At 36.4% G+C, this 12,886-nt stretch overlaps 1 non-coding gene across 1 annotated transcript; it reads right to left on the reverse strand.

Moving 5' to 3' along the window:
• Positions 1-5,766: 5,766 nt before the first annotated feature.
• Positions 5,767-5,873, reverse strand: LOC138807874 (U6 spliceosomal RNA). Its single transcript, XR_011366321.1, has one exon. It is a non-coding gene; the product is annotated as a U6 spliceosomal RNA (small nuclear RNA).
• Positions 5,874-12,886: the final 7,013 nt, after the last annotated feature.

Consider the following 12,886-nt stretch of genomic DNA (forward strand, 5'->3'; position numbering starts at 1 on the left):
ATTCCCTGTACTCACTGTTTTTGATTTCTGTACCCTTTGTCTTATTCATAAGTTAATCTGACTTGGGGAAAGGAAGGGAAATCACAGAAATGGTGGGACAAAGATTAACCAAAGCAAGAGTGATATTCACTAGACACTATGTTAGAAATAAACTTTACAACTTTGTGGGAGTGGGATGTCAGTGTTGGGGGAAGAAGAAAAAAATGTACTCATTATTTATGTAACTGTAACCCACCTCTCTGTATATCACCTCATAATAAAAAAGACAAAACAATAAGAGAACTCATGCAAATACAGAAAATTAGAGACAAAAATGAGACCACAACAGATATAAGCAAAATTGAGAATGTTATAAGACAGCACTTTGAAAATCTGATGCCAATCACCTGAAGAATCCTGGAGAAATTGATGCGTTCCTATACTGGATCTGAAGCAAGAAGTAACACATAAGAAGAAATGAAAATGAAATGTCAATAAACCACTTCCCATTTCAGAAAAATCTATGACTCAATAAATTTACCATGAAATTAAGGCCTGCAAAGAACTTACAATATATAGATGTAACTCTTCAATGGAATAGAAAGGGAAATGGAATTATCGAACACATTGTATGATGCAGAATTAGACTCTTCCCCAAATTATATAGGGACTCACCAAAGAAAGAGAACTATGAACCCAATTCTTTGATAAGCAATGATGCAGAACTTCTTAATAAAATTCTCACCAACTAATTTCAGCAACAAAAAATAATATTGTATGATCAAATAGGATTCATCTTAGGATACAATTGGATTCAATATTCTTGTCAATAATCATAATACAAAACATCAGCAGAAGCAGGTAAAAGAAAAACATGATTGTCTATAGGGATGTAATAATAGCTTTTAACAAGCTCCAATACCCCTTTATGATTGTCTGAGAAGCTAGAAATGCATGGAACATACCTCAATATAATTCAGAGTATATATATGACAGATAATTAGCATTTACCCAGTGGAAGCATGAAGACATTAAAATCAGGAATGAGACAATGATGTTCACTCTCTCTACTACTCTTCAATAAGGTAGTGGACTTTCTAGCAAGAGCAATAAGCAAGAGAAAAACATAAAGGGGATCCAAATAGGGAAGACATAAAACTATCCCTTTTTACAGATGAAATGATCCTGTATTTAAAGGACCCTATAGCTTCCTCCTTCAAGTTACTAAAGGTGATGCTAACCTTCAGCAATGTAGCAGGGTATAAAAACCACAAGAATCAGTAGTTTTTGTGTTACCAAGAATGGAAATATCCAGGCTGAAATTCAGAAAACAACTTCATATGGATTAGCCTCTAAACCAAATCAAATCTAAACTAAACAACAACAACAAAACTAGGAATTAATGTAACTAAAAATGTGAAGGACCTCTACTGTGAAAACTTTAAAAATCTAAAAAGGGAAATTGAAGGAGACTCAAGAAAATGGAAAATATTTTAATGCTCCTGGTTGGAAGAATTTACATGATGAAACTGCAATATGGCCGACAAAAAATTGACAATGCAATACTCATCAAAATCCCAACTATATTTTTCAATGCAGTAGAGAAAGCAATCCAAATTTAATATGGAATTACAAAATTACAGATGAAACAGAAGGCTTATGGGCCTATCATGATCTTACACACACACACACACACACAAACAAACACAGTGGAATTCTATTCACCCATCAGAGAGGATGACTTTTCACCAGTATTAATGAAAATGAAAGGCTTGGTAAAATTATACTAAGAGCAAAGAGAACAGAATGCAGACTCAGAGCAATATAAGTTTCATGGATTCATTCATTTATGGTAGCTAGAAGGTGCCCACAAATCTACAAGTAAACAAGACTGATTCTACCTCATCCGTTAGAATGGTCATTATCAAGAAGACTAACAATAGCAAATGCTGACATGGATGTAGCCAATTGGGAACTCTATTACACTGTTGGTGGGACTTAAAGAAACATAGCTCCCATGGTTTCCCTTATTTGTAATAATTAGTTCACACCAAGGATAATCTCATGTATTTTAATTTGATATTTTGTCCTATGTTGAGCATACAATATTATTGCTATATTGTTTGTTATTATTTCTGCTAACAGACAGATATATTTAAAGAATTATGTTCATCTTATCCATTACTGGAGGAAGAGCATCCAAAAGAGCAACATTTACTAGGAAGAACAACTCCTACTTATTTAGCTTCATTCCTATGTAAGGCCAGTGTTGTCCCCTGTATCCTCATGTTGTACATTGTAACTCTATACCAGTTCATCCTGTATATCTACTATCTTCTACATTGTGACCTAAATGCCCCAGCAATTCCACTTTGCTTTACTTTTCAAAAAATTTCACTCTTAATGTTTGAGGTTGGTGTGTGTGTGTGTGTGTGTGTGTGTGTGTGTGTGTGTGTGTGTGTGTGTGTGTGTGTGTGTGTGTGTGTGTGTTTACAAATATCAGAAGTAAACATTTTTCCTCATTTAGAATACATCTTTCAGGTGATTGTAAGTTGTGGCTAATGGGAGAAATCTCTTGCTATTTTAAGGATGAAACAGAAAAATATATTTGTGCATGCACCACAGTTGTTTAATAGTCTGTAGTTGAACACTGAACTTCGATTTATATCTTGGCTGTTGTTGTGAATAATGTGAATAACAATGAACTACAGATATATTTATGAGTTACTCAGAGAGAAATAATCACATGATTGGTGGGTCAGTTGATATTTCATCTTTGAATTTCTTTAGAAAACTGCATACTACTTTCTACAATGAGAGTACTAACCTTTATTTTGACCAAGAGTGAAGAAATTTTCCTTTTCTCCACACTCTCACCAGCCAACATTATTACTTTTTTTTAAAGTTTTTTTAAAGGGCAGTTTTTTACTGTGTGCAATACCCAAGATGACCTCAGACCCAAATCCTTTTACTCCAACCTCCTAAAAGCTTCGAATTACAAGCCTTTACCATCACACCTGGTTCCTTTGATTTTTTTGATAAGAGTTATAGTAGTTATGAAGTAGTATCATAGTAATTTTGAATTGCATTTCTCTAATGACTTTTTCTTACAAAACATTAAACCAGTATAGAAGTTGTATTAAACACAACTTTGTAAACCCACTGGCAATTTTCAGGGCTTTTTGGAAAACATGTCTATTCAGAAATTTTGTCCATTTTTAATCAAGTTTCTTGTTAATCTCATCTTTAATCTCTCTATACAAAAGCAATAATTTATTCAAGGTAGTAGAAAGGAAAAAATTAAGCAACTCCTAACATTTTTTAGTTTTCAATAACATGATATTGATTAAATCATTTTCTGTTAATACTTGAGACTATATAACTCAATTTAGTTAGACCTTATACAAGACTATATGTATTTTATTTTACGTTGATTTTTCTTTCCAAAGCCTGTGTGACTAATTTCCCTTCGTTTCTTTCTGTCTCATGTAGTTCAGATTTCAAACAAAAGAATAAATGGAAGGAAGCGAACAAAAAAAAATACATTTCCTCTCATCTGATGATGCCTCTACAAGAATGAGGAAAGACCTATGATAAAATATCAAAAAGACAATTTATTCTTCTGGGTTTTCCTTATCTTTGTTATTTAACTTAAATGATGTAAAACACACTATACTGCTCAGATACTTTTATGTTTTCTCAGTTTTGTACATTTTCTTTTTTTGGGGGGGGGGATCCGGTCAAGGGGCCTGAACTCTGGGCCTGGGCGCTGTCCCTCAGCTCTTCAGCTCAAGGCTAGTGCTCTACCACTTGAGCCACAGCACCACTTCCGGCTTTTTTTTCTTTTTGCTTATGTGGTACTGGGGAATAGAACCCAGGGCCTCAGACATGCAAGGCAAGTGGTCTACCACTGAGCTACCTTCCCAGCCCTGTACATTTTCTTTTGGACTTCATCTCAGTCTACAACATTCCTTCATTATTATGTCCCTGATATTTTTACACTAACAAGACTGAAGATAACCAGTTTGATTTACAGCATGAGAAGTTATCCACCTGGCTTCCCTGGAAGCAGAGCATGATCAATAGATAACATTACTTCTGGTTGCTCACTACATGTAATGGTTTCCGTAATACTTATGACATTCTATTTAGTATTTTAAAAAAAAACTTCTGGCTAAACTCAAAGCTCATTCATGGAAGTTTATGTTAAGTATTTTACAAGTTTTATTTCTCTTAATTCTTAAGATAACATTTGCAATAATGCTAATGTTATTACCATTTTAGTGTTGGGAAAAATTGTAATTAAAGGCACTAAGTGCATGGCCCAAAGACACACAGTGAGGAAGGAAATGAGTCAAAGTTTCCAAAAGTCTTTCCGCAATACACAAAAGGTAGGTAAATTCTCTCCATTATCTTACACTCTCAATTCAATATTCATATTTTCCAAGAAATAATAGCATAGCAAATATTGCCCATGGTGATTGTTTTCTGTCACATTTTGTCTTCAACACAGACTGTGTTGGTGACATTGGGTTATCATGCACAGAGCTGAGCTTCTAAATTGAGGTCCAAAGAGAGGCAAATTTCTTCTGTCCCACAGTTCCAGTTTTTTTAAAAAGTACCAAAACTTTTAAATATCACTTACTCTCTTTTAAGAATCCAAAAATGAAATAAATTCACATTTAATCAATGCAAAATATTTTAAAAGTAGGAGACAATAAAACAGGCCCCCATGAAGTAAATTTTCTTCTACTTTTAAAATTATTCTGAAAGCCTTGTATTGGTTAGTCACACTTATAATCCTATCTACTTGGGATATCTACTCAGGAGCCTGAGATCTGTGGATAACCATTGGAACCCAATCAGGGCTTCCAAAACAAACAAAAAAATTCATGAAATTATTTTTCAAAATTTTTAATGAACTAGCAAAGACCCAGGAAAGAAAATGTAGTTCATATAGTACCTCACCAACCTAGAGAGGAAAGACCTAGCATGGCCTTTAAGCCCTGATTTCAAACTCTGAGCACGCCAACACACATGCATGCACATGCGTTTGCATGCATGCATCTTTTCCCTTCCCCTCCCCAAATTAGAGAAGCGTACATACAAGAGGCACATGCACCAACTTCAAATACAGTGAAAACAAGGGTTATAGCATGGGGGAGGAACATACAAAGAAACAAAAATTCACATCACACATTATAAGTACGTTAGAAACAATAGCAAGAAACAAACAAAAAAATACTTGTTTCCCTATCTTGGAGTTCAATTCCCTTAACATCATCATATCTGTTCATATGAACATAGTTTTTGACATTGTCTGCTTGCCCTAGACATATATTCGTTATTGAAAATAAGGGAAACCATGGGACCTGTTTCTTTGGACTTGGCTTACTTCACATAATAAATTTTTTCCCAAGTCTTTCCATTTCCTAACAAATTGGGTGATGTCATTCTTTCTGATGGAGGCATAGAATTCCCTTGTGTATATACACCACATTTTCTTGATCCATTCATGTAGTGGGGATAGCTGGGTTGGTTCCATATCTTAGCTATGGTAAATAATGCTGCAATAAACATAGTTGAGCTGGTAGTTTTAGTATGGTCTTTTTGTGATCATTTAGTAAATCCCCAAAAGTGGGGTTGCTGGGTCAAAGGGGAGCTTTATGTGGAATCGTTTGAGGAACCTCCATAATGCTTTCCAAAGTGGTTGAACAAGTTTACACTCCCACCAAGAATGCTGTATGGTTCCCTTGTGGCCACATCCCCTCCAGCATCTGTTGTTGTAAAAATATGGAACGCTCCACGAATTTGCATGTCGTCCTTGCACAGGTGCCATGCTAATCTTCTCTGTATCGTTCCAATGTTAGTGTATGTGATTCTGAATTGAGCACAAAATATTTTTATATCAAAAGTGCAATTGGATTTTATTAAACTAGACGATTCAACAAAAAGGAAGTTCAAAAGAATTGTCATGAAATTTTACAACCATATATTTCTTACATAAGCACACATTTAAGAATAAAGTCAAGATTGACATGTCAAAAACAAAATAATTCCAGATATTTGTTGTTCAAGAAATGTGTAGGAGGAGGAATTCAATTATTCTATACAAGGCACCTGTCATAATGAACACTGCAGCAAGTGTTAAGGTTCGTTCAAAGTTTTAATGTTTTAAATATATTCAATTTTGGGAATTGTTTCAATTTTGGGAACACAAGCCTCAACAATATGTCAATACTATCCTCTTATTTATCTCTAAAGGTTTATGCTTCTGGTCTTTTAATATTAAAACTTCAAAAAAATTATCTTTAGCAAGTTGTGCAAAGGGGTTTTGCTTCATCATGTCAGTGTTGAATAGAGTGTATGTGCATTTCAATGTTCAGTGCATCTGGATCATTGTCAAATTTTCCTTTTTTCTTCCTTCCCTTACCCCAACCCCACCTATCCCTTCAAGTTTCCTACTTATATTCTCACATATGTACATTGAGTGTTATGACTGTATTAGTCCACCATTTCCCTCTCCATCCTTCTGCCCTATTTCCTCTAAGCCTAGCTCCCCTTTTAAGACTTGTTTCAAATTCATGGTGTTTTGTTAAATATCTCTACCTTTGGCATTTGGCTATGGGCTTGCCACATCCTCTCTTCCATGTTTGACCACATAAATGAATATATTTCTCCACATTTCTAATCTCTGAATGGCTGAGATAGGTCTATTTTACTATTCACCTTCTGTCCTAAATTTAGAATTGCACCTTCAGGACCATCCTATAGAGCTTTTTTCTTCTCTACACACTGAAGATGGAAAGGAAATAATTTCCATGCTCTCAGCATTATGCTATCCATCATGAATTTCCATCGCTTATCACTTCAGCAGTCTATGTTTAGGGACAATCTTCAATTTCTGATGATAGGAGCACGAGTCAGTTTTACCTATGCAGATTCCACTATGTAGTGAGCCCTGTAGTCTTAAATTTTCAATAAGTTTCGAGTAACTTTTTAGTAATAATTTAAAATGTTTTATTTCAGTATTTGAAATACTGCCCCAATTATTTTAAAAGTTTCACAATAAGTTAGACTGAACTTTTCCCCCCATTTTCCCCATTAGTTCAGGTTAAGTCTCCATTGGCTTTATTGTTTGAGAGGCCAAGGGATGAGGTTAAACAGAGAGATGATCATTACTCAGATATCTCCTTCCTCTTCTGGTTTTGCTATTCTTGTTGAGAGGAAGACTGTAGCAGGGAAAAGAGTGATGCTTGACTTCACCATACAAGGGAACATTCTTAGTATGTCAATTATTGTTTCTCAGAATAACTTAAACTGCTTACTCTTGCCTTATCTGTAACAGTAACCTAACTGTGGCTTCCTTGGTGCAGGAGGAAGCACACTAACAGGTTACTACCTGTAAATTGGTATTTTATATATCAACTTACTACCAAAAATATAAAGCTTTGGCTACATAAATGCAACGGCATTGATTGTCCAACAATACCTTAGTGAGCAGTAGACAATTCTACCCAGCTACCCTCTCCTCTCATATCCTCCCTTTCACTCCCCTCCACTCATTTACCCTCCCATCCCTTCTTTCTTTGTGTCTCTCTCCTCCATATTAATCTCTATCTTCTCTCTTTTTCTTTTCCAGTAGCAAGTGATTTGGCTTATCAGTCAACACATACATAATTGAACAAATATTTATTGCACCTCTTTTTGTGATTATTTATTCTTAAGAAGTGAGTTCTAGCACAGCACCAGTGGCTTACACCTAGATACTCAGTAGGTTCAAATTTGACAATTGCAACTCCAAGCTATTTTAAGTAGATAAACCTAAGAGATTCTTTTCTGCACTTGTGGTAAAAGGAAGAAGTGAAGGTGTGGCTCAGGTGGTATAGAGCAAACATTGAGAATTAAAGCCCAGATAGAGCTCAAGGCCAGGAGTTCAAACCCCAGTACCAGCACAATATAAAAAAAAAACTGAGTCCTTTGTCTTAGAAGGGATATTTCTCCAAAAATTCATACCCAGGGCAATTTTCAAGGTCCAAGACTCTTTGTAAGGTTCTTTCACATCTTAAATTGATTCCTCTGCTTGATTCACATTATGGAAAATAGGAGTCACACTTCACATTAAAAAGTATGCACATTGCTGTACAGTTCTTACCATTTTTAAAGTAAAGGAAGCATGACAGAGGAATTCACCTCACTTGGGTGAGTTAGGTTTGACTCACTGACAGACTTTTGCAAGTAAATGAGGGTCTGTTTACATGTAAAGAAGTCTATGCAGATGGTTTTCTAGGAGAGAGAACAAGGTAGCTGTTGTCCAAGTTTGAATCAGAGTAAGTTTATTCCTATGATATGGTAAAGAGAAGCTCATCTCATAGAACACTATGCAGATAGTAATTTCAAGGATTAAAAACTCATGTCTATATAGTGAACAGCTATGTTTTCACAAACAAAAAACAGTTTCCTAAGCCATGAAAATATAAGTTAGAGCAAAAGGAACTATGTTAAATATAGTTAATGGCTGAGTGACATGTATAAAAGAGTTCTATAATCACAATTAAACTATAAATTTTTCATCATGTCCCTAACAAGAATCTCTAAGATAGAACTGGCTAAATCTGTCATAGAGGACAGGGTTCATGCAATTGTCAGTTTTGTTTAGGGTGCAATATCTTCTACAGTCGCTTGGGTTGCAAAGAGCTCACACCACATGCAGTGTCTGGAAAAACGTGCTGTCTTGTTAGGCACCTAAGGGATTTTTGTGCCACTGTGAATATTTATCGTTTTTCTTCTTATAATTATACCTGTAAGTGTGAAGTCATTTTGTGATAAGAATAATAGTTTCTGTACCCTTTATTCCACTAACAAATCTCGGATGTAAATATAGCCCGGAGCCCTTGGCTCATGCCTATAATCCTAGCTACTCAGGAGGCTGAGATCTGAGGGTCACAGTTCAATGCCAGCCCAGGCAGGAAATTCCAAAGATTCTTATCTCCAATAAACCACCAGAAAACTGTAACTGGCAAAATGTCTCAAGTGGTAGAGCTCTTGCCTTGAGCTGAAGAGCACAGGGACAGCACTCAAGCCCAGAGTTCAAGACCCACAACTGACCAAAAAAAAAGTATGCATATATATATATATATATATATATATATATATATATATATATATATATGTATAAATGATGAGATGAATTACATTTAAATATAAGTCAATATTTATGGTACACATTTAAAATATAACAATATATGATATATTTATAATATATACATATATTTATGTATAAGATCATATTATATCAATGTTTATAAATACATTTGTAATTAATATCCAAAGAGTACATCTGAAGATTTGGGGGAAAATGTAGAGTGTCTAAAGGCTTACTATTGACCCATCATACTTTCAATCATTTTTTCCACTTATGACAATGTCTGGAATACTAAGACAATGATTATTTTATTCCTTAAGATTTGGGGTTAGAAACATCTACTTACTTGGTATGAAATCTACCAAAATGTGATCTTGAAATCACACACCACAAACTGGACATATACATCAATTTAGCAACTTACAGGTCTCAAACTTTTATTTGAATAATGTATCTCACATACATTGTTTCCTTTGAGTCAGCTACGTATACAAACATTCCTAGATTTTCATCTTCACATACATCCCCATACTCACATGACATAGTAAACATAACATTATAATAAAAATATTATAGGTACTGAAAAAAACATCTTTGCAAAAGTAGATAAATTTTATTCTTTTAATTCAATTCACTATTAAAATACTGATGAAAGAGTAGCTGAGAGGATGTTTCAAATATGAGAGTGCCTGCTTAAAGAGAATGTTTCTCATTCCAAGCATCATTATATGCATCCTTCCTTCTCTCACATAAAAAAATAAGTAACTACAGAATCAACCTACATTTTCCCTAATCACTCATTGAAGAAAGAAATTGTAATACATATATGCATATACACAATGATATACTATTTAGCCACACATAATTATGAAATAATATCATCTTCAAGAAAATAGATAGAACTTTGGAAAGTAGTATGGAAGTTCCTCAAAAGACTCCACATAGAGCTCCCCTATGACACAGCAATCCCACTTTTGGGTATTTACCCAAATGTTTACCAATAAGACCACACTAAAGCTACCAGCACGATTATATTTATTGCAGCATTAATTACTATAGCTAAGATATGGAACTAACCCAGGTGCCCCTCAGTAGATGAATGCATCAAGAAAATGTGGTATATATACACAATGAAATTCTATGCATCCATCAGAAAGAATGACATTGCCCCATTTGTTAGGAAATGGAAAGGCTTGGAAAAAATTATATTAAGTGAAGTAAGCCAGGCCCAAAGAAACATAGGTCCCATGCAATATCTAGTATATGTCTGAGTCAAGCAGAAAAGGTCAGATAAGGTGATGTTAGGGAAATGAACCCTAAGATATGTATTCAAATGTTTTTTTTTTCTTTCATGCGATTGTTTCTTACACATTTATAAGATTATTTCTTTGTTGCTTTGTATGTCCCTCCCCCACAGTATAACCCCTGCTTTCACTGTATCTGATGTCGGTATAATTTGTGGAGGGGAAGGGGAAAAACAAATCGTTTAAATAGGGATACAGGGGGACCCATTGCAACAATGAGATGTACAAGTCGTTATGTCGAAAACGAACTTTACAACTTTCGTGCGGGAAAGGGGGGCGGGGAGGATTGGGTGGGGGGGTGGGGGAAGGATGGGAAGGGATGGGAAGGGGAAACAAAGGAGGAGGGTACAATGCTTGATAAGAAATATACTCATTATCTTGTCCATGTAAATTGAACCACTCTGTACAGTATTTTCAAAATAAAAAAATAGAACTGGAAACATTCATATTAAAGAAATTATCCATACTGTAAAAAACAAATACTAGATTTCTCATATGAAAATATGAATAACCCAGAAAATAAAATGAATAACCCAGGTGTAAAAGATAGAGCTGATTTAATTTGGAAAAAAGTAAGAGAGGAGATGAAGAGAAATACTGTGCAGTAAATATGTTCAAATATTCAATATGTTGGTATGACATAATAAAACATAAGTATAAAAATAGGCTAATGAAATTAATAAAAGGAATAAAATTTAGCAAGCTACATTATATGGACATATGTGTATAACACAATAAAATACTGTGTAAAGTTAATGTTTGCTAATAAAAAGGCAAAAATTCATTCCAGTTGTTATAGAGTCATATGTTTATTTCCATTTTTTGCTCAGATATTTCCCTGATAAAGTAAAAGGAGAAATAGGTTTTGTTTATTTAGAAAGACAAACTTGTCCAATTAGCATTAAATTATTCTAGTTAATTACTGTCAATGTGAAATTGCTCAACTTAATTATTATATTTAGAATATTTCCAATGCACTCTTCAAAATATTACCCTATAGGCATATACTTTTTGCTGGGGCCAGCTGCTCCATGTCCCGGTGGAAGACGTTGGGAGGGTTGCTGATAACCGGGCCCAGGGGTGCCCATGGCAGAAGGTGTATCCAGCTCCCCTCTGTCAAAGGAGACACAAAGCATGGATGGACCTACTGAGAGCTTCAGGGCATAGCCATCCAACTGTCACAAAGGTCCCTGGGAGAACTGTTTTATGGTGACAGCCCTAGGGCCTGACATCAGGGCCCCAGCGCTGTCCCCGACTTTCTTTGTCTCTAGGGGAGCACTCTTTCACCTGAGCCATGGTGCCACGTCCACCTTTTTCTGTGTATGCAAGACCTAGGAATCCAACCCATGCTTTCTTGCATGCTAGGTGAGCCCTCTACCTCTAAGACACAATCTCAGCCCTGGATAGCTGTTCTTCTATGACCCCTCAGGCTGTCTCAGGACAGTCTCCAACATCTATACCAAGTCACACATCTATACCGAGTCTCTCAACAGCAGCCCTGGCTAGAAATGAACATACTCTGCTGTGTTGCCCATCATATTCAGCACCTTTGTACTCTGTGCTTCCTGTCAGATACTCCTTGTTAAGCAAGACCCCCTTTTCAAGTGCTGCCTCCAAGAAGACCATTCCGACAACCTTGGCAGAGCAGGAGCCTCTCCACTCTGCAGGCTGCTGGCTTGTCAGGCTCTGCATTCCAGCCAGTGTGGGTTGAGAGTGCATGAAGGGAAAGGCCTGGATTCCACCACCAGATCTCTGGAGGCCCTGATACACCACCCAGGGACAGGTGTTGTATCACACCCCATGAGAGGGGGCTTGAGGCCCTGGCAATGTGTGGGCAACAAGATGGGGCCATTTCTTTGTGTGGGCTTGAACTGAGGATCTGGGAGCTGCTCTCTGAGTTTTATTGCTCAAGGCTGGTGCTCTACCACTTGAGCCACAGCTCCACTTCTAGCTTTTTGGTGGTTCCATGGAGAGTAGTCTCCTCACGGGCTGTCCAGCTTATAGCTGGCTTCAAACTGTGATCCTCAGATCTCAGCATCTGGAGTAGCCAGTATGACAGGCATGAGCCTGAGCACCAGGTGATGGGCACCAAATGTTGTTTTTTTTTTTTTTTGCTCCTGTTTATCTCCTGTCATCTAGCAAGCCCAAGTTAAAATAATCAATTACAGGGGATCAAAATTCTCTCTTAGGTCAGTTAATCCAAGGAGATAAAGTGTCTTTGGAAAAGGCTAGTCTGAGTTGGCTTAGGGGTATTTGTGTTTGTGTGTGTGTGTGTGTGTGTGTGTGTGTGTGTGTGTGTGAGAGAGAGAGAGAGAGAGAGAGAGAGAGAGAGAGAGAGAGAGAGAGAGAGAGAGAGAGAGAGAGAGAGAGAGAGAGAGAGTGTTGGGGATACCTACCCTCATCTCTGCAGTGCCTCATCCTCCCAGCAGGGAGTGTATCCAGGATCCTGACCCCAAGG

The sequence above is a fragment of the Dipodomys merriami genome, unplaced genomic scaffold (genome assembly GCF_024711535.1).
Source record: "Dipodomys merriami isolate MVZ:Mamm:240054 unplaced genomic scaffold, mDipMer1.0.p SCAF_439, whole genome shotgun sequence".
Lineage (NCBI taxonomy): Eukaryota > Metazoa > Chordata > Mammalia > Rodentia > Heteromyidae > Dipodomys > Dipodomys merriami.